The 27483-nt window shown below is 42.4% G+C and overlaps 1 long non-coding RNA gene across 1 annotated transcript in view; it reads right to left on the bottom strand.

The window, feature by feature from the left end:
- Positions 1-1564: 1564 nt before the first annotated feature.
- Positions 1565-27483, bottom strand: part of LOC143441580 (uncharacterized) — a 197697-nt gene continuing 171778 nt past the window's right edge. The window contains exons 3-5 of the long non-coding RNA XR_013109141.1: positions 4212-4358; positions 3121-3298; positions 1565-1870 (exon numbers count right to left, since the gene is read on the bottom strand). This is a non-coding gene — a long non-coding RNA (uncharacterized LOC143441580). The remainder of the gene's footprint in view (positions 1871-3120; positions 3299-4211; positions 4359-27483) is intronic.

Below are 27483 nucleotides of genomic sequence, written 5' to 3'. Positions count from 1 at the left end.
CTCACCTTGGGGAGTTATAAGGGCAGTTGTAGAAACTTAATAGAATGTTAATAGATCCGAGCACACATAGTTTTGAAGTCCTTTAGATCTCACTGAATCTGATGGATGCTATGCACACACATGAACTATTACTTGTACTCTGAAAATTTCTGGAGTCTCAGAAGCCCATCACAAAGCTTTGCTTGATTCACACCACTACCGCTTTCCTTGCTAGATCCATGAATATGGATACCTTAGTTTTGTCATCTTCCAGCCAGTGAGAGTGTGTAACTGAGGTGAGGTCATGATTTCTATCTGGCTTGAATGCCTTCTTGTGTAGATATGCAATCAGATTCAGAGAAAGGAAGCTTCTTACCTGATATCACAGAGTTATTGGCTGTGAAGCAGGTCAATAGCAAGAGTAGATAATCCATTTTAGATTACTTAAGGCTTGGAAATGTTCTGGGCACCTTCATCCATTTGGTCCGTGCAGGGAGAGCAATTTACTCACCGTGGCCCTTTACCCACAGAAAACACTGTTGTGTGACTTCCAGAAAGACACTAACAAACTTCTCATCTCAAATAGTCACCAACAACAGACCAAATAAACGATTCTTCTAAAGTGCACCTTAGCCAAACAAGGAGTTTACTGGAGATGTTTATGGGAGTGTGAGTGAGGGATTACTTACAGCAGTAGGCCCATGAAAGCTCTAATCCTGGAGGTTTTTGCACCGCTCTGCAGGGAGCTGACCAGGTATGAGAGCCTTTTCCAGGAAACTCAGCTAGTAAGAGAGTCTCTTCCTGCAGCAGTCATTTACAATGTAGGTTCTACCTCCTGCAGAGTCTAGCATCTGTACACCCTCTGCTCCATAGCCTCCAATCCAAAGACAAGTATATAGTAGGTGCCAGTGGGCACTTCCATGACCCACATCCATAGTATGATCTAGGTCAGGAAGGCTCTGGGCCAAGCACAGGTAAGCATTACCTATCCAACCCCTTCAGTGCTTTGGAATGCTCTTGGCTTCTAGAATGTCATAGCAATTCAGGCTGTGATGAGCTCATTAATGTAGAATGAGGAACCTCCAATGTCAGCCATAAATATTAACAGCCCTTGTTAGGAAGCCCCTTTGTGAGGCTGCTTCGTCCAAAGTTTACACAGTAAACAGCACAGTTAGTGTATTTGATCAAGAGAGTGCTCTTCAGAGGAGCTAATGGCTCTGTTTCCCCTGATACTTCTCTCAGCTCAGCACGAAAACAGCCCTGCACATGCTGTGCAGAACAGGGGACCTATGTCAACTAGAGACTAGGGATGTAGGATCAGAAGGTTCACTGCTGGGGCTGGGCTACCTGCCCTGAAGACAGTGAGGGCAGTTTTCCTGTGAGTACATGACCTTCATACACTTCCTTAGAGACAGCCAATTACCAGCCATCATTGTCTCATAGCTGTAGCATCCAACGTCGAAAGAGGTGATACAGGACACACTTTCCTTATGCTGGCTTAATGAGGACAAGGAAACTAAACACTAATGATTCCAGCTACTATTTATTTATTTATTTATTTATTTATTTATTTATTTATTGAAGCTAGCCTTACAGACTGTACAGTTACATGTTATTCAAGGCTGTCATAAGGATGATTTGAATGCACATCAAGCTCAGGCAGCATGCTTCCTTTTTTAATGACTATAGATACCTATGACATTCACTGCAGTCACTGCAGAAGTGGCTCAATGCTGCCAGACAGACCAGCCAAACTTCCTTCTGTAGTGCAGTCAGTGGGAGCCATCAGAAGCATCAGGCACAACCTGATGCTTTGCCTAGAAGGGGATTTAGTTCAGTTGTAAGTCAATTGCAGCTCCATTGCAACTTCAGTTTTCAGTAGACTCACATTCTGTTAAACAGATCAGAGGCAGAAAATAACATGAGTGGAAAATGGGTTCAGTACCCCAAACCTTTAGCAATTCATAGTTTGGCAACATAGTACACTGTTGGGGATTGGTTGCTTCCCCTGTGACTCTGTGGCTGCTTGGTATCTTATAGACCTGTCTGTTCCCTGTGTAACTTTATTCACATAGATAGGCTCTTAAATATCTCCTTTGCTCAATTCACAACATATTTTCTATTAGGTTACATTCTTCTAGTTTCTAGGAGCAAGGTTTTGTAGTCAACACTCCTCAGCAATGTTATCTTCATTACATTAAAACTTAGGCATTTTTATATATTGACATAAATTATTCCTATCACCAGCCTGTCACATTCCTATCATAATTCTTATTCTATCTATCTATCTATCTATCTATCTATCTATCTATCTATCTATCTATCTATCTATCTATCTATCTCTTTCTATTTATCTGTATGTCTGTTTATCTATATACCTATCTATGTATTTTCCTTTGTTTGTTCCTTCCTTTATTTCTTCTTTCCTTCCTTCCTTCTTTTCTTTCTTTCTTTCTTTCTTTCTTTCTTTCTTTCTTTCTTTTTTCTTTCTTTCTTTCTCTCTATCATCTGTGTGCCACATATTCTCTTGAAGTCTCTTCTCACTGAAATGAGAATAAAGGTATTTGGTAGATTAATAGGGCATGGGCATTGAAAGGGCTCTGTGAATTTCTTACCGGTGTCACATAAGATATCTCCAGAAACAGGGAGGTGAATTTGGGGGGCCTATACAAACCTAAGGAGAATGAACTTAAGCAGCTAGACAAATTGTGTTTCTCCATAATTTCTTCTTTCCTTATTCATTCTTCTTTAGTTTCCCTGGGCTATTGCTACTTAAGCCCTTTGCTTTTCTTTTCTCTTCATATCATTCTTCTGTCCATCTCATCTCTCAAGGAACACTACAGAGAAACACACCTGCTCTGTTCTGCTCAACACCAATCCAAAGAAGCACATGTTCTCACGATTTAAATTTATCCTCTCTAGTCAACAAGGACAGTTTCCATGGCAGAGTATTCTAGCATCAGCTTTCACTCCCAAGGGAACAGGTAAATCAACTGTAGTTGCTCCTTGTGAAAGAAAACAGGCAGAATGGATCAGGAGGCCAGTGGTCCTCAGTTCAAGTCCATCTACATGTCTCTGGATGTGTAGGCAGGTGCTAAAGAAGCCAGAGTCCCTCTCTGGCAGGACAGCAGCCTTTCTTACCTCCCTTGAGCAGTAAGTAAATTCCATTCTGCTTCAGTGTTCTATGCTGGTAAGTCAATGGTAGAGTTCCTGGTAGCAAGAGAATTAGGCCACATGTCTTTGAGATATGTCCAATGGAGAATGTACTCATCCCAGAAGGGGACACACTTAACATCACAGGGGGTTCTGCGGCTCTTTGCTAGGGAGAGTGAAAAACACACGCAGCACTGAATGTAAACTCACTTAGCTTCTCTGAGTCTCTGTCCTTTGTCTGAAGAGTAGAGACAGTAATATCCACTTCAAGGAATTAGAATTAAACAAAGCAATCCATGCACAAGCACCGAGTACAATGAAAATAATGAATGCCAATTGAATCTGCTTGTGTTCCACCAACTTACTGCAGGCATTCACATTCAGAAACAGAGGAAGGAGGGAGTTGGGGAAGGGAGAGGGAGCACTAGGAATGTCCAGGATTCCATTCACATCTGCTTCAAACACTTTTTATTCATTTTAATGTATGTGTGTATATGTATATATATATATATATATAGTGTGTGTGTGTGTGTGTGTGTGTGTGTGTGTGTGTGAATGTGAACCTGCTCGTGTGTTGTTATCTGTGTTTTGGCATACATGTACATGTGTGATTGTGTACATGGAGGCCAGAGATCAAGGTTTAATGTCTTCGTCAGTCACTGTCTACATTTATCATCATCATCATCATTATCATCATCATCATCATGAATCATCAATCATTTATTTTGATATGATCTCTTCCTGAACCTAGAACTCATCAGTTTGGTAAGACTGGCTGGCTAGGCTCCAAAAGTTCACTGCCTCCACCTCTCCTGGTTTGGAATTACTGATGGGTACCACCATATCTGAATTTTTGTCATTGGTCCTAGAGGTTGAAACTTAGATCCTTATGCTTGTGTGGCATGTGGCAAGCACTGATTAGTATCTGCCCAGTCCCCAGCTCCCTTTTAGTGGCTGAGATGATGACCCAATCCCTACCTTGGGTTCCAGGGATGAGAGAAAGGATTGTGCTGTGCTCAGAAATGTGGATCTCAAAAGCAGGCACGTTTGTTGCCATTCTTGGAATACTGCATACATACCTGGACTACAGTGTGGAATCTTCTGGCCACTCTATTACTGAAACATTGTCTTGTTCCAGGCCATTATACTTAAGAGAAGGTGTTCCCAACACTGACAAGCAGAAAGGACTACAAAACATCTTAGGTAAACTCCATTTGCTCCATGCACTGAAAAGGAACAAGGAAGATCACGGTGAACGTCATCGGTATATATGATCAGTAAAAAGGGAAGCATGCTGCCTGAGCTTGATGTGAGTTCAAATCCTTAACCCAGGTAAGCCTTCTGTGACTCAGTTTCCTTGTCTGTGAAGTGAGAGTGACAATGCATCCCCTACTGTCTAACTTACACTATATCAGAGAAAAGGAACAAGCTAGGAACCATACTTTACACTACTTTCAGAACACCATGAATTCAGTTGTCACTGGGAAGTGTTAATGTAGAATGTTGAAGTTACTATTGGACATTCCTAAGTGGCTCCGACTACATTGGAACTCCTGAATAACTCACACATAGAATCAAACTTCTTGCCCTCTATCCATCCTTTGAAGTAGGGCGGAACTGAACAAGTCTTTCCTCTCCACCACTATTCTGCCATGAAGGCAAGCAAGCACGAAAACTCTTGTAGACTTCACACATGGTGAATGCAGGACTAGGGGCTGGCTACAACTTTGCTCCTGGTTGGACTCTGGAGCTTCTGGTGGTACCTGTATATTTCACCCAAAGTGACAGGGACCTTGTTAGCCGTCCTTGCATTGAAGATATTGATGGATTGAACTCCTGGGGAGAATGTGGCGGCCGTGATCTGCCATAAAGATGATGAATAACATTATTTTTTTCTTAAATGATTACCTAAAACTTTACAGCTAGCCAAAGCTGGCTTTCTCAGAGCCCCTGGAGGAGAGCTTTTATAAAGTGTCATTTAATTAATAAAAGGGTTATTGATTGCTGTCTTGCATGGAGTACTGCACACAGGCTAGGTAAGAGAAAGTGTACAGAGAAGGACAAGACTGGGACCAAGCTTGGGGTGCAACTTCCATGAAAATAAGACCTTTCAGAATACTCTGTGGCCAAAGTCACCAATCTCAGGGAACATTAAGAAAAGTAAAGGGTATTTCCATTGATAACCTAATTGGAAAGCTTCACTTTGTCATTTGAAATTAAAAGAACATCATGTGGTATAATGGGTGGTTTTCCTTATGGAAAGAATGCAGGACAATATTCTTCAGAGAAATGCTGAACTTCGTGGCCTACACTGACTTCATTTCCAAAATAATAGAATTAGGTTTGGTAGTCTTTGGGATTCCAAATTAAATGCTCCACTTTGCTGTGAACTGCTTAGATAAGAAAGGGTAATAAACAAAGTACCAACCTGTGTACATTCTTATCTGGCTAACTCCACTAGAAACAGAAGATAGAAAGATATTGCTGTGAATCTAATCCTAACATTATACGTAGAAGAATAAGCAGTGTGGGTCCACAGAGAATGAGCATGGGATAAGAAAGGGTAGTGGGCAGAGAATATAACCAAAATACATTTAAACATGTGAAAAAAATGAACAAGTAAACTTATACTCACAATTTGCCTAAAAGAGTTCATAGGCAAGCAATGGGACATGCATTGAGGAGTTTAGAGACTGTTCTTTCTCAAATTCATTAGCTATTCTTGTTATTTGTGTCTCCCACGAGGAAACTTATATAACCTCACAATTCTTAGAGACATTACTTATTTATTTAAAAAATATTGTATTAAATATTGGGAATTTCATACAATGTATTTTAATCATATCTATTCTCTGCTCCCCCTGTACTCCTTCCACATCTATCTCACCCCCCCCCCCATTCCCTCCAACTTTATGGCCTCTATTTTTTACTAACCCATTGGATACAATTTGCGCTGTCCATATATTTTGGAGTGTGGGTACATCCACTGGAGAATCATCACATACCAGTAGATATATCCTAAGAGAAAACTGAGTTTTCCTCTTTAGAAGCTATAAACTGTCCATAAATCCTCCAGTAGTGGTCAGGGCACATGAGTCCTTCCCACTCCCTGCTAGAATATTAACCATTTCTTGAACAAGGACTCCAGTTTATGCAGGGATAACCTAGCCTTGACATTTTACAGAATAAGTTTAGAAACTTTATGTTTGTATTTTTAGTTTAAAATGATTGACATTTAAAAGGAAAAAATGCTGAGATTAGGTCTCAGCTTTATAACTCATTCAGTGCACAGTGATAGGGAAGTTACTTATGTCTGAGTTAACATCCAACACTAGCATGTGATTCATCCCTTACATTGTTGGTCAAGGACACCCTAGAGTACCCCAAATAATGCCACATTGTCATTCATCTTGTTCCCTACCACAACTGGATGATACAACCCTAATGCTGAAGACACAATTCATTTTGGTTGCAGAACATAGAGACTTCAAGCTGAAATTAATACCATAATTTTATTCCTACTGACTAGCTTCATTATTACAGAAGGTACCACAAAGGATGCCAGAAGGAAATAGGTCACCAATGATATTACCCACTGGTAAACACTGGTAAATGCACTGACCTGTTGGTCAAAGTGTGCCCATTGGTAATAGTGGTATGAAAGTTATAGGCTTGCCAACTAGATCTAAGCTTGCTCTACAGGAGTGAATTCATGCCTGGCACTGGAAATTTGAACAAAGGCCCATATCTCCGGAGGTCATAAGCTCCAGAATAACTTACTACTATCATTTTGCTAAATAGACACGTTGTCAAACTTCTTTAGAAATATTTATGTTTATACATATAGATTAGTGCTGTTCTCAGCCACATAAGCATCCCTTTGCAGTGGTCAGCAGTTAATGTAGAGACTCATTAATGGTCAAAGGGCTGGAAATAAATGGCTCTTGAGTGCTTGTCCCTAAATGAAACATCTTTATCAAGATCCCCCTCTTCCATGGCACAGAGAACATCTACAAATGAACAAAAGCAATGTAAGAGCCAGAGGATAAGAGAGTGTTGTGAAATGCTGTTTGCTCTCATGACATGGTCCTGCATTCTCAACTCACTGCAACTGTGGCTGCCAGCACTAGAGCATCAACAGGCTCAGCCAGAAATCCAACAGGAAGCACCAATTAGACTCAGTGGGTTCCAAAAAATAATAATAATAAAGAATGAAGACATAGAGAGGTGTATGCTTGTTCTGACTGCCTCTGGGGAGTGGAAGGGGGAGTTGAGAATAGATATTATCAAGGTAGACCACATATATGAAACTGTCAAAGAATAAATAAAAGTTATCTATTAAAAATACCAGTATTGCTTATCTGTGCAAGTTGCTGTAGGTAGGCATACAATGTCTGAAATGTAGTGAGCACATCAAAACCTGAGTTGCTTTTCCTTCTCCTTCCCTGTTACCTTGTTTTCTTCAGAAGTCTTAAGAGCAGGTTATCAATCTGCTGAGGAACTTAAAGGCCAGGCAGGGAGCAGCCTATAACAGATGGATCCAGGCACTCATCCATCCTAAGCCTGTGACACTGATGACTGATGTCTGCATCCCAAATTTACCAGCAATTAATGGATGGCCTGTATCTAGTATGAGATTTAGAAGACTGGACATGACCAATGCTTTTAAAAGAATGATTCATCTGAAGTCTTTGTGGATCATAAGCTCAACATTGGCAAAGGGGGTATTGAGATTGTTAAAAGCCAATGAGGGAAGGTATATGTAAAACCTCACTATGAGCTGAGACAAGATCAGTATCTGATAGCTAGTTGGAGAAGGAATGTTGGCTTTCTTTAATGATGAAACCCCTGGTAGGCTGACCACACACCAGGGCAAGCCTGGACTCAGTGTAGAAAGAAAAGAAAAAAATAGAGGAATCTCAAAGTGCCATAGTCAAATGGGAAGGGATGGGAGAGTTGAAGAGGTGATAGGGGAAGAATGGAGGGGAATAAACATAGCCAAACTACATTCCATGAAGTTCTCAAAGATTTTAAAAATATAAAAAGAAAAGAAAGAAAGTCAATGTAACTTTAGTCACCAACATATTTTTGGTCTTGGTGGATTATATTCAAATTTGTAGGCCATGTTTATGTTGGATAAGAATAGAAGCAAAATGCCCCACGGAGATAAAATTACAAAGAGCCCAGAATGTCATGAATATTGAGAAACATTGACCACAAAATGTTGATATTGGAGTGCCAACATAGCCCTGTTAGTTGGAGTCTTTTGTTGGATATTTTATTTATTTACAGTACAGATGCCAGCCTCTTTCTCCATTTCCCCTCCCTAGAACCCCCTATCCTATACTCCCTCTTTCTTTTTTGCTTTTATACCATTTTTATTACATGCATGTAATAAGGTCAGTTCTAGGTTGAGGGTCTAGCAATACAATAGATGCAAATAGTCTAGGAACAAGCAATACAATAAACACAAATAATCAAAGATAAAGCAAGGCATTAAACCCAGTTACATGAACACTCCCATGATCACAATTTCTAAAGGTTTATCAGGATGACCAAAGTATCTGAGCCTACTTCCCTATCCTAGCCCAAGATCATTTTCATGTCTGAAGCCTACTTCCTTGTTCTAGTCTAAAATTTAGAATCCTGTCTGAAATTACTTTTTTGTTCTTTTTGTAAGAACCATAGTCTCCACAGAGCTGAGCAGCCTACACCAGGCTTGCCACTCCCTGTCTTCCCTACTGACATGTTTCCTCATCCAACCCACAACTTACACAATTGTATTTACACCCTCAGACAAGGCAAGCCTTTGATTTTTTTGAAGAAGTGCCTTGTGAGAATGTTGTAGAGATTTTCTACAGAGCAGAATCTGGTGCCTGTACAAAGGAGTAATAGATAGTGTTAGACTTGAGAGACTTTTCTCATAAAGACAGTTTAATAATTGTTCTAACTACTGGAATCCTGGACATATCTGAAGAGAAAGCAGGTTGACTTGAGGAAACTGGTCAGTTATAAATCAAGAAGAACAGATTGCCAAAATCAAACAGGGGGTATTAATAGTTCTACTAAGGCATAAGAATACTGGACAGTTACAAAGCAAGATGAAGAAACAGGGAATTCTCCACAGTAGTTTCTCATCCTAAGGTGGATGTGGAAAACTCAGTCAACTACCCATCTTCCTAAATAACCAATCTGAAGAAGGACAAACACATTAGAGCCAGGTTGTCTGCTGCTGTCCCTCTGATTCACTTGTTTGTTCTGATTCTGAACCATCATTGAAATGGCTTTATATAAAGGTGAACTAGTAGGGGCTACTTCAGGGCCAGTTATCTTTCTAACTGTATATTTTTAAAATTTATATTACTCTAGTGATGTAATGGTTGCTGAAACTTGACTATGCTAATCCAAACTCCTGCCTTGAAATTTTGGCTCTGAAAATCAACTTATTAGATGCAGATTTTAAACAATAATATTTTATTAATTCTTTGATAGTTTACAGACAGCACATTTTAATCACATTCTCCCTTCCTTCAACTCCCTAAAGATTCACCTTCATCTTTATCCCTCCCTATCAACTTGACTTCAGATACCCCTCCTTTTTCCTCCTCTTCTTCCCTTTCTCTTCCTCCTCCTCTTTCTTCTTCTTCCTCAGTTTTCTCCTCTTCTTGCTCTTCCTCTCATTTCTCTTCCCCCTCCTCCTTTAAATATATCTTCTCTGAAGCTAGCTAGCATCTCCTCAAAAAGTATATTCAGACCCCTATGACATCTACTTCAACAATCACTGCAGCACCAGGGGAACAAGAGACTATAACTGGGTGTGTTGACAAGTGAAAAGCCAGACATGGGACATTTAATGACCTTAAAGGGACACCCACTCAGAGGATTTTTATTACTTGTTAACACAGAGCATTTTTATCTATGGTCATAGTACTGAGACACAAGAGACAACTACAGCTCAACAGCATCCTGTCCTGGTTTATTGTCTTACATCTGGTGTGGAATACTGGCAGTTCTGCTGATATCAGCTGGACCTACTGATATTTTCACAAATCACTTGCAAAATATACTTTTGAAAATATATACTAAGTTAGAATCAGTGGTGTAACCATCTTACAGCAATAGCAGAAGTCAAGAACGACGAGGACAAATACCCTTTAACTCCTTCAAGGTTCTGCCTGTATTATAGCTTGCAATATCACATTAGTGGATTGATGAGTACCCCTTAGACTTCATGTCCCACAAGGAAACTCAGAATGTGACCTTACTCAGAAATACTCTTTACAGATATGATCAGGCAACAGTATCAAGAATAATTATACAGGATTTGCTGTAGGAGAAATGTCTAAAGACTGGTGTTCCTCTACAAAGAGAAGAAACACAGAGAGGCATGCAGATGACAGCAAAGACTGGAATTCCTACGTCAAGGATGTGGGGCTATCAGAATGTAGAAGGGACAGGTGAATCTCCTCAAGGAAACATAGCCTTGTCAATTTTATGTCACATATCTGGGACCCAGAAGTGAGACAGAACATATTTCTGTTCTTGCTAACCATAAATCAGTGCTGCATCTCTGGAAAACTTGCAGAGGAATGGTGAATAGCCTGCTGGGAAGAAAACTGCCACCTAGAAATGACAGCATGTTGGGGAAGGGACATTCTTGCCTTTGTATCTGGGTGGGCAACCTGGACAGTTTCTTTTTTCCAGAGAAAAATTTCAGAGACCACAAACTTTCCTTTCTATGAGCTATGGGCAGAAATTCATATACCCTTCATGTACTGCAGTCTCTTTTGGCTGTCTTCATGCCAAGAACTATAAAGCCAAAACTCAAGGCTTAGTTTACAAGCGATCATGAGTTAGAAGTGCCCAGGGAGCCTGCCAGGAACAAAGGCAGCTTCTCTCCAGAGGTGTACACACTAAATATGGGCCATCAGGAGTCCCTACATGTAAGTTCCAAAAAACATATTCTCCTGACTGAAAATCACTCATTTCACATGACAACAAGCAAGAGCCTGCAGAAATAAACCATAGAATCAGACAAGCAGAGAAAAATAGTTATAGTTGTAAGAAACTGAAATAGAAAATATAACATGTGTCATACTGTGATTTGTGTCCCTCAAAATTACCATGCTGAAGTTTCAGAGTGTGTCTCTCTGTAGGAAAGGGCATTTCAGTGAGTGATAAAGGCAGAAGGGCCTTGTCAGATGGGTTTTAAGTCTCACCGGGTACACATTTGCAGAAGGCATTTAGACAGCATAGGGAGGCCTGTAGATGGGAGGTAGACAACGTGAAGGCACAGCCAGAAAGCTGCCATATACAAGCGGGATAAAGATATCTTATCATTGTGAATATGTGTTGATCTTAGATCCTTAACCCCTGGTAGTGGGAGAAATTTAATTCCTAATTTTTAAGCCATTGGGGCTATGACTTTTTGTCACTGAAGCCCTAGTAAACTAATATAGTCTTCCCTTGGTATTCATGAAGGGTTGCTGGCAGGACCCAGTGATAACCAAATATCAATGCTTAAGTACCTAACATATGATATTCTAATATTTACCTATGACTTGTGTATATCTTCCTGTATGCTTTTGATCACCTAGATGACTTAAAATACCCAAGACAGACAAATGCTGTGTAAATGTATACTGCATTGTTCAGCAAGCAATGGCAAGAACAAAGTCTCTATATGTTCTGTAAAGATAAATACCTCTAAAGAACATCACAGTTGATAAATGGCTAAATCCACATGAGCAGGACCCTCAGAAGGTCTACTATGGAACACGTTTCAAAGGGTAATGAGAAGTATTCACACATGACTCAGAAGTATGAGCCTATTGAAATTAACTAAGTTTCATGGAAGAACCAAAAAGTTTTAGAAATTTAAAACATCCCACTAAGGGGTTAAAGAAATGGTTCCATGGGCAAAGAGCTTGTGATATATTCATGAGGTCCAGAGTTCAGATCTGCAGCACCTATGTAAGGCTGGGCTCATTATTGTGCATCTGTAACCCCAACACTAGAGTGAGGTGCACAGAGACAGGCAGACCTCAGAGGCTCACTGGGCTAGTCCAGTGGAATCAGTGAGCATCAGGTTTATTGAGAGACCCTGAGTTGAAAAGTAAGATGGAAAGCAATAGAAGAAGACATCTGACAATAATCTCTGACCTCTGTGTACACAACCATGGGTGAACATGCATACACATACACTTGCACACATGTGCAGGACATGATCACCTAGATGACACATGTGCAGTCATAACCAGAAGCAAAAGTGTATTATTCCCAGTCATATATTCATAGACATATCTAAAGACAACTAGAATACAGCAAAGAAACAAAATAGAAGAGAAGAAAACTACAGTGACATGGAGGGCAGAAAAAGGAAGTTCAGAGGGCAGAGTTAACATCATAACAGACAAGATAAGAAAAAGTTAGAGATAATTAAAATCCTGGTTGACAGAATAGCCCAGTTCTGAAGGTGGCTGCTGGGATGAGTGTGACACCGATGCTGGTACCAGATACAGATCTGCTTGGTGACAGAAAACAAGAAGGAACAGGAAATGAGCCAGAACATATGCAAAGACCCAGAGACTGAGGAAGCCCATGTCCTTTGGGTGTGGCAAGGATCAGTGTTAGCCACTTTCTAGCATGTGCAAGTGAAGTTCAGTATACTCCTTTGGGGCTAGCATTTAGAGGTGGGTAGAGGTAAGGCTTTTGGTCACTATACTGCCTTCCTCGGGTCATCTGGATTAGGTGTCCTGGGTAATAGACATCCTTAAGACAGGTCAATCTGGACTCAGGAAGACCATATGCCTAAGTGCTGTGTTTTTTTTTTTAAAACCAACAGAGATTGCCTGTGTGACTCATTTACTCTCGGAAGGCTGCGGTGTAGATGCACTATGGCTTTGGATGATTTTAGCTGGAAGGAGCTAAGTGATTCCTAAGACATCACTCAGTTCTCCCAGCTTCTTCTAAGAACAGAGCCAGATCTAGGGAAAGATGGCCTTTCTGCTGGATGCCAGATTCCACCCAGCGTGGCTCTATGGCTGTGTGGCATGAACCTAGGCAAGGCAGATATTTTTGGATTCCATCAGATGATGTCCTCCTCTCCCGGACAAATCTGGGCTCTGTGGCCAATTCTAGGTGAGGACTGTCAGGTAAGACTTCTACCAGTACTTCCTTGGCATATAGTTTATAGTTAGGTGGGAGAGCAGAATTAAAATTTTCAACCTATCTGTGGCATTTTGGAAATTGTCATGAGGTCCCTGTGTGAATTGGCCCATCTTTTGCCTAGCAATCACAGAAGGTCAGTACAATGATCCTCATTTTACTAAACTGAGGAAAATGTTTACCTGTATTCTCAGGTTGCAATAAAGGCCAGACTGGATGCAAACCCATGTAGGACAGACTAAAAGCCCCCAGAGCTTCAGCCTCCCTACTTTGGACAGTTTCTAGACTGCCCATAGGGGCCAGTTGCTGTAGACAGCATTTCATATCACAAACACACTGCATCATTCCAACATGGGTGACTTACTTTTTTGTTCCTGGCCAAGTATACCCATGCCACATTCTTTCCCACAGAGTCAAACTTAGGTAATATGCATCTTATTTTGAATATTATTAAATACAATAAGATATAGAACACTGCTCTAACCAATCTTCGTTGCTTATTAAATTCCACTAGATATGCTGAGGGGTCTAGTAGCTGATTGAAGCAACCCTGTGTGGAAGATCAGGGTGATGGCATGGTCTCCTTAACACATACATACATAGCCTCTGAAGACCCCAAATCCAGCCATGGATATTAGCTCCTGAGGGGGCTAATGCCATTTTCTGTAGCAACTCTTGCATCTAAGCTATGATTTTTATTGGACATTTCTTAAAACCTTTCGGTAGCACCAGGCTTTGAACTTAGGGCGTCATGGGTGTCCAGCAGAGGCTTTTACCACTCAGCTATTCAACTTAAGTTGAACTTTTTTTTCTAAAGGAATAATCATTGTACCATCTCAGTGTAAATAGTAGTTGAAATGGTTCTAAGATCTAAGACTCACAAATAGAGTCTTCATCTAAAAACAAACAAACCAGCAAGCAAGCAAAAAAGAACTGGTAACAGCTCCCATCTTTTGCTGAGCCTTACTGGGGACAGAGCTCTTGTAAAACATTCAGTCCTAGATTTGAATCTCTGAGAAAAAAACCCACAAAACCACCTCTTCTTTAGACTAGGGTTTGGGAAGCGTTTGGAAGAAGAAGGAGAGAGGAAGGAGGGGGAAGAGCAAAAAGGAAGTTGAGAACAATAAAGACAGAAGGGAATAAGGGCAAGAAAAAGATGAGTTTTCCCACAGAGCATCCCACACCTGGCTTAGGCAACCAGAATCTCGGCTCTTCTCCAGCTTCAGGGCAGGGCAGAGTAGAGTGTGATTCCAGAAATCTTTGTTGAGAGGGGCTGTAGAGATGCCTCCATAGTTAGGAGCATTGGCTGTTCTTCCAGAGGATGTGGGTTCAATTCCCAGCACCCACATGGCAGCTGACATTTGTCTATAACTCTAGTTCCAGGGTACCTGACACCTTCACGGAGTAAGAAATATCATCTCTGTCAAGACTAAGAGAAGGGTGCTGGCATTTACAAAGGAGGCAGGGGTGCTAGAATCCCTGTCCTATGTAGAGGAGTCTTCCTGAGGTCAGTGATGGACATACGACTTGAGCCATTAGTCAAAACATCCTGAAGTCTCCACTTTCTCTCCACCTTCTCCAGTAGGTGGGTTGTCAGTCCAGTATAAATATATGATCACTCATATATTAAAAACCTTCCTATAAAGCATGCTTGCCTCATTCTTCCTTTGTGTCAGTACTTTCAACTATTAGGGCAGATAGGTTCTGCTGTTTGGGTACTATTCGTTTTTAAAATCATTGTGAAGTATTTGGCTTGAATCCACTGGCTAAGAGGTAACATATCTCCACTTTATCTGTAGGAACTTGAAGTTTAGGAAAGTGAAGGGTTATATCCCAGGTCAAACTCAAAAGGGGGCTAAAACAGAGAGGGCTAGACTTACTGCTGGCTTTGTGTGTCCAAACTAAACATAAGTATAGAGGCATTTCTCTACGCCAAAAGTTTTACTTGGAAATAACAAAGAATAGAATTGTAAGACAGATATTTGTGCAGATAGGAGGAGCATCTTGGAAAGAGAAGTGCTATGAAAGAAAGCTTGTGGGCAAGTGTGGTGTAACACTAGTTGATGAACTCACACTGTAGTGGCTACCATTATTACCAATGCTAAACTAGTCTTTTGTTGTTGCTGTGCCTTATTTTTTGAGACAGGATCTTCCTTTCATACTGAGTCAAACACAGAGATTTATTATATTGTGCTTGAATGGCATTATGTCATTCAGGTGGCTGTAAAATATGCTGTGTTAGTTGCTTCTCTGTTACTGTGATAAAATACCACAACCAAGACAACTCATAGCATGGAGAGTTTATTTGGTTTACAATTTTGGAACAAGGCATGGCTGCAGATAAGTGTTGTGGCCAGCACAGGAACAGGAAGATGAGTGTTCATGTCCTCAATGATAGATAGGCATAAAGTAGAGGGAACACACTGGTAATGGTACAAAGCTTCAAATTGTCAAATCCCACCACCAGTAACATTCTTCTCCCAAGCAAGGCTTTACCTCCTAAACCTCCCCAGACAGTGCCACCAATTGAGAATCAAGTGTTCAAATTTGATAGCCAACTGGATACTTTCTTTGTAATACCAGTAACACAATAACATCTAGAAAGACTCTCTTCAAATAAATTTCCAGTCCCCCAAACATATCTTCTGTTAATGGATGAGGGTGTCACTGATGGTGTAACCTTATGAACACTGCCTAGCTGGGAAAAGATGGAAACTCATGAACAACTACCTCCTCCCCATGCTGGTGAATTGTACTATCTGTTCAGTAACGACTACTGGAGATCATGTACAGTTGAGGTGTGCAGTCCTTCCTCCCACTCTGCCCTACTACTGGAAATGAGTACTCGGAAATCCAAAGAGGAGAGGTAACTTCCTCAAGTTCACTTGGAGATTTGCGCCAGAGCTGGGGCACAGAATTGACTTCCAGGGTTCATCTACAATATTATGTTCTTTCTCTAGCAAGGACCTCAGTGTATGCAGTTGTGTACAGCGTGGACACCCCCAACTTCTGCCACTCATTCTTTTGATATATGCCAATGGTGCCCATTGCACTGCCATGTGACATCATCTCTTCCCCTAATGAACCACACACTCACGGGGAGGCACAGAGAGAAGCTTGAGTGGGTGCCCCCTGGGGGAGGAGGGAAGCGGTTGCTAGAAGTAGCAAGCCTATGCACCATCTTCCCACCCCTCTGTTGCCTTTCCCTTATAGACACTTGTTCCATATTTACATTCCGTTTATGCTGCCTCTTGTTTATCTTGTTACCTAAGTACTTGGCACAAAAGTAATTATTTCGTTGCAAGAGCCACAGCCGGCAAAGTTTAAAAAAAAAAAGAAAAAGACTTTGACTCCAATGTGGAATCGTATAAATAACTACCTCAATGGAGACAGGGGAAATTATGCTCACTCTGGCACCAATGCCACTGCCAGGAGAAGATTCGGAGGGCAACATCTTGTCATTGTGTGCAAGAAAAAGATCATTTCTTAGCAAAGTGGTTTTCACAGATGCTCACAATGCAGGCTCCTCTCTCCCCACACATGCCCCTCCCTCCCCCAAATTATCAGTACAATATCAATTCACATCTCGCAGCATGCAAAGCAGACAGAAGGCAGCTCCCCGCTGAGACTCCATCCAGATAATTCTCTCTCTTTCTCTCTAAAGCAAACAGTGGGAGGAAACAGGGACATTTTCCTCCAGGGGAAAAAATAGACCTCATCCTCAGGTCCCCTATGCTTCCCCTAAAACAAAACAAAGCATGGTGGACTTGGAAGCTGAACTCCAGCTCCTGTGTATGTGGGTGCACATGAGTTTCCCTTCTTGGTACTTACTTAGAAAGTCATTTTCAATTACATGGATTTCATTTGACTTGAGAGAAAAACAGCAATTGTGCTGGTTTTAGAGAATAGAAGCAAGGAAATGGAGTGTGATCAGCTGGGGCTTAAGGAGGAAGAAGGCATTTTTCTCCTGTCCCAAGAGCTACATTAGCAAGAAAACCATGCCCCTAGATTGTGTGTGTGTGTGTTCATGTGTGTGCATGATGCATGATACTGCAATAAATCCATGTTTCTGCAACTCCCATTCTTCATAATGTGCAGAACATAGAAATTTTTTTCTGAATTATTTCTTTTCCTTGCTTTTTGCTTACTCTACTCTGCTTTTTGCTTACTTTACTCTTCATGTCTCTCTGCCTCTGCTTCTCTCACTGTCTCTCTGTATCTTTCTCTTTGTGTCTCTCTGTCTCTCTGTCTCTCTGTCTCTCTCTGTCTCTCTCTCTCTCTCTCTCTCTCTCTCTCTCTCACACACACACACACACAAAGCATCTCAGCTTCCCTCTCTTTACTGCTGTATGGCCACAAGTAATTCAATTTTTTTCAGGCAGCTGGATTGGGTTCTTGGCTTCTAGAAAGAATAGGGTTAATGGGCTGTAGCAGGAAGGCTTGGTGGATTTGGGATGCTGTGACTGGCATAGACAGTTGGGAGATGGCCCTTAGTGACTTTAAATGTAGCCCACTGTGCCCTCCCTTTTCTCATTAGGAGCAGGAAGCCTTAAGCAGGGACTCCTTTGACCATTTGTCATTGTGATTGGGGCACTAGAACAGACGGCAATGGAGTATACACTGGATCAAAGGATTGCTGTGTCTACAAGAAAGTTGAAGTGAGCAGGACAAAGAAGAAACCCACCCTAAAATATGCATAGAAGAACCCCTAACTACCCTGCTTCAGTTTCCTTATCAAAGAGCTGGGAGTAGAAGGAGAGGGACAGCAAGGGCCACTTGGTTTCTTTTCCTCCTTAGTTCCTTCATATCCTTAGAGGTTCATGGAAACATGAACTGTCTGCCACAACTATCTCACCCTGAAAATATACTTCCCAGGATGCCTGTTATGCTACAGTGATGCAGCCTATGAAAGGGACACGCTGAGATGAGTAAGAGAAAGGAAAGAACACTGTAATACTTTAAACTTCATACCCACAGCTAACTTCCAGGAAGATAGGGATGAGTTGCCTCACTTGGCCATTGGCCAGGACTGGCTCTAATCGCTATAGAGCCCCGTCCCTGTCTCTGAATGCCCCCTGTGCTACCATCAAACCTCTCACATCTCATAATGTCCTTGGCAGCTCCACTTGGAGATCCTAGATCCAACTAGCCCTGCTGGCTTTCCAACAGGACAAAATGAACAAGAGGTCAAAGTGTGAAATCTCTGGTCCTCCATTTGGGGACCCAGGACTATGATATGACACCTTGAATAAGTTGCAGCCTTGCAGAGATATAATGTCCTCTTATCTGTGATGGGACAGTAAGCTGAAGGTTCCTCCTGAAGTGTACAGCAAAGCTCACATCCGCCCACCAAGTACTGCAGATGTCAGTCAGCACAGAATGTCATAGGATGTGATTTCATGGTAGAGACGCGCAGCATGGGTGTATGCAGAGGGCTACTCCTGGAGTCAAGGATGTCTGTTTTGGTTGAGTGGACAAGGGTGATGACAAGATCTTATGGAAAGGGGACAGGGACGTGAAAGGGAAGAACAACACAAGAAGAAAAAAACACAGGAAAAGGTAAGATGAAACAGATCGAGAGAGTGGGAGAACGTGAAGCGTGTGGCTTGATGTATAACTGGTGGAGAATCCATGAAAAGAAAATGAACCAAGCCCCAGGGGACCTGGTGAGATAATAGGGCTTGCAAGCCATCAAGTCTGTCTTTCTTCAGCCTGTTGCTGAGGGAAATGATTAAAGATATCTTGGGATAAGAAAGAAATCTACAACATCACTCACTCTTGTGCTCTTGTATCTCATAAGAAAGTCCCCTGTGGAGACTTCACTACCTGGCAGCCGTGACAGAAAGAGGGAGACCTTCCCAAGCTTTTATATGAGCTCTGCTGCACTCATGTGAAGGCTGGGTTGATTGGATGAATGGATATGGGTGGGAATGTTTTGGGTGCTATCATGTCATCTGGCTGTGTATGGAGGGGAGATCATTGCTATTCCATTGCTATTCTGCTTGTGGGATCTTTTGTGGGGAATTTTGAGATCTCAAAAAAGCATCTCCAACCTTCTTCCACCAGAATATACCAACCTGCCTGCTAGTTCTCTTTCCTGTAGACAAAGGCATGAGAAAAGCCTGTGGCCATTCTGGCCATTGTGCATGTTGTCTGAGACAGAAAAATGCTCCATAAAGGAGCATTGAAAGCAATAGAAAAAAAAAATTCCACTGTGAAAATTAATGCCCAGTGAGTATGGATGAGGGAAGAAAAGCTCCAGTTTCATGCGCTGGGATGTGTTTTCCAGACTGGCTAAATGAAGCTGGCGGTATTAAAGGCGTAAATCAGCCACGCAGATGTCTAGGTTCTACGTGGGCAGGTCTGCTTATGAGGCAGAAACTGACTGAGTTGGATTTCTAAAGCAGAGACAGAAATGTTCTACCCAGAGGATGGCTCCCCTCGAGGCCCCTCGAGGCCGTCTGATTTGTGATTTTGCTGGGTGGAGCTAAGAGAGGTCAGTGCAGTGTGATTGTTGCCCAACATCTGTTACAATGACACCAGTCCCCCATGGGAAACCAGGGATTGTTTGGAATGAGGAAGATATAGGACTGGTGTGGAATCCAGAATGACATTCAGGTCATCCCTCCTCTGTTTCTGTCATGTGTTACCCATCACCAACCTCCTGTCTTAGTATTCATCCTTGATGCCAGCAGATTCTGGGCATTCACTATCTTGGAGCTTTTGGGTCTATCTGTGAATCCCATATCTGGTGTATCGGTCAAGAACAACTAACTCATCCACCTCTGCTGTGTCAAGGCCTTCAAAGGCAGACATGTGGGCTTGGTGCCCTGCTACATTCTTCTCACCAATATTTATGAGATTCCTCCGAATGGGACTGTTTCCCTCTCCAGCCTTGGATGGTCCTGAAACCCCATCTTCATGTAGTCTAGGAACCAGGTCAGAGGCTCTAGATGAATGGCTGTGCTTCTTGTCTTCTCTTGGGTTTCTCCAGAGTCATATCCATACCACTTCAGCTAGATTGTCTTCAGCCTAATAGAATATCTAAATTTATTCACACTGTGTGTCATATGCAAATTATGCCTCAAGGTAAATTGCAATTTATATACAATAAATCATCTTCCTGTTGCTCTGGATTCCTCCTGCCAAGACAGCTCCTTTAGGAAGAGTTTGACCTGCACAGTCCAGGGAATCTAGATCTGAACTCTCTTTCTTTCTTTCTGTGTGATCTCAGCAAACTATCTGATAGGTCTTATCTGAGTTTTAGATGAAGAAGGTCAAGGAGTTAATGGGGGTGGGGGTGGGGCAATGCATAGCTCAGATGCATGTGAGTAGCTGTTCTGCTCAGAGTTCTCTCTAGTCACCATTTCCCAAGCAAGCTGTTGAAGGAAGTCATTCAGAGACATCCATGCATTTGGGTAGGAAGGATTTGGAGACAACCCATACTGACACCTTGCCTATCTTTAAACTGTCCCCTCTCAGGATTCGACATGATATAAGAATAGGAAGATCCCTATCCAGACCCAAAGTACTGAACAGTGGGAGCTAATGCCATCCTGGAACAGCCCAAAGAATGGGAAGCTAGTTGCCATGGACCAGTGGTGGTATCCTGCAAGTGGATTGACAGTCATCACTCGGAATCAGGAAAAGCGTCTGACCTGGCTCCTATACTGCATGAAGACAGGGTTTTAGGTCTAATCCAGAACAAAATAGTGACCTTCGGGTCTTAGAACCATTGGCATGCATTCATTCATACTCTCGTTTGCATAACACTCCTCCCATAGAACTGGGTAAAGCAGTAAACCAAAAAACAGTAGCAAAGCCTACCTTCTAGGAGGAGAACAAAGAGGAAAACAAAGTGAAATGCACACTGTATAGGAAGACTTGTGTAAGGCATATCAGCTGGCTAGGGAAAGGACTTGAACAATCTAGCCTTCTCCTAGGCAGAATTGGCAGAAGGAGCAAGGGATGGGACAAAAGGACTTGGCCTTTGCCCTGTCCCTGTTGGGCCTCAGGCAGAGTAGAGGTGGTACATTGCAGAGTAACTGCACAAACAGAGGAGATATCTGACCTTTTCCCGATGCTGAGGCTATATCTTTTCAGGGCATGCTATAGGAAGACTTGCCTGACCTAAAAGGCTCATGAGCTCTAGGTTTGTCTGGGTCCCGGTTCACTCATTTCATAGTAACCTACCTGTTACTTCTATAGGGCAGGGCCTGTGAAGGTGCCTCATGGAGGGCTACTGCTGAGAGGGTGGGGTCACTTCAGTTACTCTTGTTCCTTGCAGTTGAGTGGAAAGATGCTTAGCTAGCCCTTAAGTGCTAGGTTGACAAGTTGATAAAAATTAGGGTTGAACTCCCATAGAAGAAACTGGTTGGATCCAGAGGAGGAACTGAGTAAAGCTACTCAGAGGATGTGACCTCTGGAGAAAGCGACTTCGAGAACAAACAAATACACTAGCAGAGATGCAGATGGAATGCTGAGGGCTCAGAAGAAGCCATGATCAAGTTCTCCCTCTCTTGTTCTTTTCCCCCATGCACCCCCAACCCTCCCTGCCCACCATCCCCATATCCACACACCCATAAACGTTCTCATGTAGCCTGGCCTTAAGCTCACTGTGTATGTCACCATGGCTGTTCTGGAATGGCTGTACTCCCTGTCTCTGCTTCCAGGGTGTCAGGATTACAGGTGCTTGATACTACATGGAGTCCCATGTTCTGTTTAATCAAGACTAAGGTTGATCTAAGCATAGACTTGTGTGTTGGGCAGGTGAATTTGATTTTCAAAACATCAAAGAAAGCAGAGTGGAAGCTGAACAGTTTCTTTCTACCCCAAATTCCAGCTTCTAGAAGCTGGACTGTGGTCTCTTCCAGTTGCCTAGGTGGATGCCATAGAGTGGCTTTTGTTTAAGTTATACCTGGCACTGGATGTGACTGGAGGAGCCATTCAGTAGGCTCAGGATGGTCATGGTTCCCTCAGCCCTGCCATAGGCTTCTGCCCTCAATCTAGTGGCCTGAAGACTTTATGGGGAAGCCTCTATAGTTTATGAGACATGCCCCCACAATTTAATTACCTGCAGCAGGAATGAATACTCTATAAAGACTGGAATTTATATGCCTTCTGCGGCTATAGGTCACCTTTGATGCAATAACTGGTCCCATTCCTGCAGGAGAGTGGCTTCATTTTATTGGTTCCTCAAAAATGTATTCTCCTCCCTATCTATAGCAAGACAGGTTTACTTCTGAGTACCTCTTGCTATTGTAGCTTATTGCTTACCTTTTGAATGTATGTTTGCACATGTGTGGCCATGAGTGCCTTTAGGTAACTAGGTTGAAGATAGAAAGTTAACTCCTGGATTTATTTACTAAAATGTTCTCTGATTTCCCATCCAATGCTTTGAGATGGTCCTGTCTTTCTATGGATCTTCTTTGCTATCTTGTAGTTGTTATAGCTGACCCCAGGGGACATCCCATTAAATGGATGAGCTGAAAGTCCTTTCCAATTTTGCTTTATTTTTGGTGTCCCTTTTCTTAGCACTTCGCCTGTAGGTGACACCTGGCCTGGCTATTTTATTTTGAGCTGTTTGCTTTGACTCCCAGCGGAAGTTCTGGAGATGGGCACCTCTCTTTTGGCTGTCTCCTTTAGCCTGTGTTCAGCCTCTGAGCTATAAGTACTGTCTCCATCCATCCATCAGCCCTGCTATCTGTCTCCCTATATCTATAGCAACAAACCCATTTCAGACGCCTCCTGCTTTTGTTCTCTTTGTTTTACAGCTCTACTTGTCGTAGAATTCTCTTTCCCCTCCATTTAACAGAAAGGCTTTCACATTAAAGGAACGTTTTAACAGTGCAAACAAGAAATAGAAATCCAGTTCACTTCCCTCCAAGTGGCTCAGTGACTCCCACAGCTGTTCCTCAGCTCTCCTCAACATGGAGGACCAGGCTGGTGATACCTCCCCCCTCAACTCTTGCAAGCCTCAATCACCTGTCCCCTCAGTAGCCTGAGTGTCTGGCACCAATATACTGCTCCCTGGTTTTCTTCCCTAATTCTGTGACCCACCTTCTCAATGACAGACACTGTCCACCAAGCCTCCTCTTCTTCCTATAATGCTGCTGAAGATACATTCTAGTCAATCCCTGGTGGACTGTGGAGAAAGGTGACCTTTCCTTCTCTAGAGTAGACCATGTGTGACAGTTGGTGTAAATGGTTGAACTTGCTGAATTATTAGCCTAGGACTGACCAAAGGCACCCATGTTGGTGTGGATTTTAATGTTTTCCAGAGAAGCCTAGCATGTGAGAGAGTGCTAGTGAAGAGAGATATTTTGTTCTGAATAGGGGCAGAGAGCTCTTACCTAAGAAAACTGCCCAGGAGAAAAGAGATGAGGAAGGAAGGCAGTCCATAGTTGTCCTTTTTTCTAGATAGAAAAAGACATGCAGGTAGCCATTTTGGAAATCCCATAAATCCCCCTTAGAAATAATATACACACATACACTCTCCTCTTGGTTCTGTTCTGAACCTTGCCTAATCACCAATTTTTTCTTTTATACAGTTAAAAATTATCAAAATCCACCTTATTTTCTCCTTTTATCTGGTTTAAAGGAAGCTTCTAGACATATATAATTCCTTATATCCTTTTTAGCCAGTGGATTTAGGGTATCTTTCCAACTTTCCACAAACAGCTTTGTCTACACTCCTGGTATTTTATAGATAAAGGTATACACACATGGCCAATTCTCCTGGGAGTCTTGTAGGCACAGGAGAATTTCTAAGGTGAATTTCATCACATAGTGTGACAGAGTAACAAGGTTTTCTGTAGATAAAAAGTGCATTGGTGGGACGTGGAGTGTAAGAGTGGGAAAGCCAGAGGTATAGATTCACATGTTCACATGAAAGAGACAAGAGCAAAGAGAGGGAGGAGGGAGATGGGGGGAGGGGGAGGATGGAAAAGTAGACACTGGCCTCAAGGCTTTACAAAACCTGTTACCATCCTGGTGGGCACTGCCTTGATCTCTAAGCATGCTGTGTTCTTGCAGCACTCCACTGCCTGGGAGTGGTGACCACCAGCCTGCATAGTGGGTTCACCATCATTTATCTTTTATGATGTGAAATGTTCACTGCTAATCAAGAGGTGATCATGAACACTGAGTCTAAAATGAACTCACAAATAGAAACCAGCAGGCTAGCTGACACCAGCAAGAATAAAACAGTCTACCAGATCCTCCCAGCCAGGGTAGTCGTCCTTTGTGTCATTTCCCAGAGCTACCAGCATCACTTACATGTAGGCTCATTCTAGACTGACTAGTTCAGCTAACTTCAGTGTGGGCCACTAAGCTACAGTTCAAAATGGCGGCCTGGATGGCTAGTGTTTGAGCATTTTCAGAGCATCCCCACCTGTGCTGATTTGCATGAGCCCCAGGGTAAACGTGTATTTTTTTTTTGCATCAGATAGAAGGCATGAACTTGGGAAAGTGAAAGCATCCCTGGTTTTAATGGAGTTTCATGCCTGGGGAGACAGGTCAATAATGCCCAAATAAGAGTGGCGTGCCTCTTTGGATGAACTGAGGTTCTTATGGTGCTACCTGCAGTATAAGGGGAGGCAAAGAGAGCTTCAGTACAAATCTTGTCTACTTTCTGTTTTGTCCCAATATACTGACCTGACCTGCCTTGACTGTTTCCCCTCACTGAGCTACAAAGGAGAGAAAATCCACATGCCAAGTTCAGCCACCCTAGCAACTGCATACTATTGTTAGATGGATATTGTCTAGTGATATTGTCTGTGATGGATATTGTCAGAGTGATATTGTCTAGTAAGCCTTACCTCTAGGAGTTCTGAGCTCAGCCTCTGCCCCAAAGGCAGCCTGGTGGTCAAGCATTCTTGTCTTCCCTTCAGGCAGTGCCAGGTGCAGGGTATTCCAACAATGTGGAATCTGTGCCACCCTGGAGGTACCAACATGAGTGCAGGTTGGTCAAAGCCTCAGATATATTTGTGTTATCAGTGGTGGCAAGACCTGATGTTAACATGATGGTTTAGCCACCAAGGAGTTTAAAGAATACAAATTAATGCTATTGAAGAAGGCAGAGATTCCAGACCCATGTTTATACAGTGGAAATAGAAATGAAGGGTCTGTAAGGGAAGATGTGATGTGTTCAAGGCCTTTTAGTCAAAGAAGACAAAGGAGACGAGATGGCTCTGTGCATAGCAGAGCCCCTTTCTTTCATTCTCTGCATCTCAGAGGTGCATGTGGTCTAGCCCACCATTCAGGAGTCAGTAAGGAAGGATTGCTCCAATGTCCTATAATTTCTTGTAGATTCTAGGAAGAATGAGGCTAGGCCACTCAGCTGTCCAGCAAACAAGTGTCCTAGTGCTTTGGTTCCCTTGTTTTCTTTTCTATTTTTTTTTTTTATTTTTTTTATTGGGTATTATACTTACATTTCAGATTTTATCCCCTTAACCCATTTCCCCCCACCACCCAGAAACCTCCTATCCCACCCCCTTCTCATGCTTCTATTAGGCTGTGCTGCCATCTACCCCCTGCCCCACCTATCCCCCTCACATTCCCCCCAACTCTGTGTTCGTCCTTCATGGGACCAAGAATCTCCTCTGCCACCTATGCCCGAAAAGGCCACCCTCCCCTACATACACAGCTGGAGTCATGGGTCCCTCCCTATGTGTTCGAAGGCTGGTGGTTTAGACCCTGGGGAGCTCTGGTTGGTTGGTATTGTAGCTCTCCTCATGGGGTCACAAACCCTTTCTGTTCCTTCAGTCTTCTCTCTAACTTCTCCATTAGGAAACCCTTGATCATATCAGTGGTTAGCTGTGAGCATTGTCCTCTGAATGTGTCAGTTTCTGGCAGACCTCTAAGGAGACAGCTATATCATGTTCTTGTCAGCATGTACTTCCAGCCATCCACATCAGTGTCTAGCTTAGGTGACTGTACATGGGATGGATACCCAGGTGGAATGGTCTCCAGATGGCTCCTCCTTCAGTTTCTGTCTCACATTTTGTTTCCATATTTGCTCCCTTGAGTATTTTTGTTACTCCTTCTAAGTAGGACTGAAGCATCCCCACTTGGTCTTCCTTCTTCATGAGCTTCATGTGGTTTGTGAGTTGAGTCTTCGCTATTCCAAGCTTTTGGGCTAACATCTGCTTATCAGTGAGTAAATACCATGTGTGTTCTTTTGTGATTGGGTTAACTCACTCAGGATAATAATTTCTAGTTCCATCCATTTACCTAAGAATTTCTCGAATTCATTATTTTTAATAGCTGAGTAATACTCCATTGTGTAAATGTACCACAATTTTTTGTATCCATTCCTCTGTTGAGAGACATCTGGGTTCTTTCCAGCTTCTGGCTATTATAAATAAGGCTGTGATGAACATAGTGGAGCATATGTCCTTGTTATATGTTGGAGCATCTTCTGGGTATATGCCCAGGAGTGGTATAGCTGGATCCTCAGGTAATGCTATGTCCAGTTTTCTGAGGAACCGCCCGACTGATTTCCAGAGTGGTTGTACCAGCTTGCAATCCCACCAACAATGGAGTGGTGTTCTTCTTTCTTCGAATCCTCGCCAGCATCTACTATCACCTGAGTTTTTGATCTTAGCCATTCTGACTAGTGTGAGGTGGTATCTCAGGGTTGTTTTGATTTGCATTTCCCTGATGACTAAGGATGTTGAACATTTCTTAAGGTGCTTCTCGGCCATTCAAGTTTCCTCTGTTGAGAATTCTTTGTTTAGCTCTGTACCCCATTTTTAATAGGGTTATTTGGTTGTCTGGAGTATAATTTCTTGAGTTCTTTGTATATCTTGGATATTAGCCCTCTATCGGATGTAGGATTGGCTAATCCTACATCTGGTTCCCTTGTTTTCTAATCCCTATATAGCAGGTCAGTTGTCTCCTCCAGAGCTAGGAAGTTAACAAGGGCACTACCGCCAGAGCAACAAATGGAAAGTAAATAGAAAGATTGACTCTACAAGCAAGGGTTGTATCAGAATTCGGCTGGCTCCCCTCCAACACAACTGAGTCTGATAAATTTATCAAATGCTGGCATTTCATTTGGTGTTTTAAAAATCACACAATTTTAATGAAAGAAGGGCCCTTAAAGATCATTGTACCAACCTCCCTCATTTGACAAGTTGAGAAACTGAGACTCCAAGTAGTCCAGGGGTAGGGTGATGTAGG

The sequence above is a fragment of the Arvicanthis niloticus genome, chromosome 3, assembly GCF_011762505.2.
Source record: "Arvicanthis niloticus isolate mArvNil1 chromosome 3, mArvNil1.pat.X, whole genome shotgun sequence".
In the NCBI taxonomy this organism is placed as follows: domain Eukaryota; kingdom Metazoa; phylum Chordata; class Mammalia; order Rodentia; family Muridae; genus Arvicanthis; species Arvicanthis niloticus.
Note: the sequence above shows the minus strand (reverse complement) of the source record. Positions and strands in the feature narration are given on the sequence as shown.